An 841-nucleotide genomic window follows, 5' to 3' on the forward strand; every position below is an offset into this window, starting at 1 on the left:
ATCCCTGAGATACCTCAGGGAATAAATGGTCCTCCACACAACTATTGGGAGCAACTATGGATAGGAGTACCAAAATCATTAGGAATCATTCAACAGAAACAAGGAAGAGACATAGAGGAGCTCAAAAAGCACCAGTGAACCTTCAAGAAGGCGCCACCCTCACTCAGGTGGATTCATTCCTTGTTCTTTATTTTCTTTCTGTTTTTGTTTTTTTTAATATTGTGTTTATCCATGTTTTGTGTCTTCACTTCATGATCATTAGTATGTAACCATGCCTTAAAGATTATGAATAATTCCATTAGTCCTTCACCTCTCTTAAAAGAAAAATGTTTTAATTCAAAATAACAAGAAGTACATAAATTTCGAAATTATTAGTGAATTTAATTTAATTATATTGATGTGGTGGCAATAATTTTTGTTTTCTGAATGAATGCTTGAACAGTGCATATTTTTGATCTTGTTGTTTATGAGTGTTAAAATTGTTGGCTCTTGAAAGAATGATGAACAAAGAGAAATGTAACAAAGAAAAATGTTATTGATGATCTGAAAAATCATGAAATTGATTTTTGAAGCAAGAAAAAGCAGTGAAAAGTAAAAAGCTTGCGAAAAAAAAAGTGGCGAAAGAAAAAAAAAGGGGTGGCGAAAAAAAAAAATAGAAAGAAAAAGCAAGCAGAAAAAGCCAATAGCCCTTAAACCCAAAAGGCAAGGGTAGCAAGGATCCAAGGCTTTGAGCATCAATGGATAGGAGGGCCCAAGGAAGTAAAATCCAGGCCTAAGCGGCTAAATCACGCTGTCCCTAACCATATGCTTGTGTCATGAAGGTCCAAGTGAAAAGCTTGAG

Source organism: Arachis duranensis, chromosome 9 (genome assembly GCF_000817695.3).
Source record: "Arachis duranensis cultivar V14167 chromosome 9, aradu.V14167.gnm2.J7QH, whole genome shotgun sequence".
NCBI lineage: Eukaryota > Viridiplantae > Streptophyta > Magnoliopsida > Fabales > Fabaceae > Arachis > Arachis duranensis.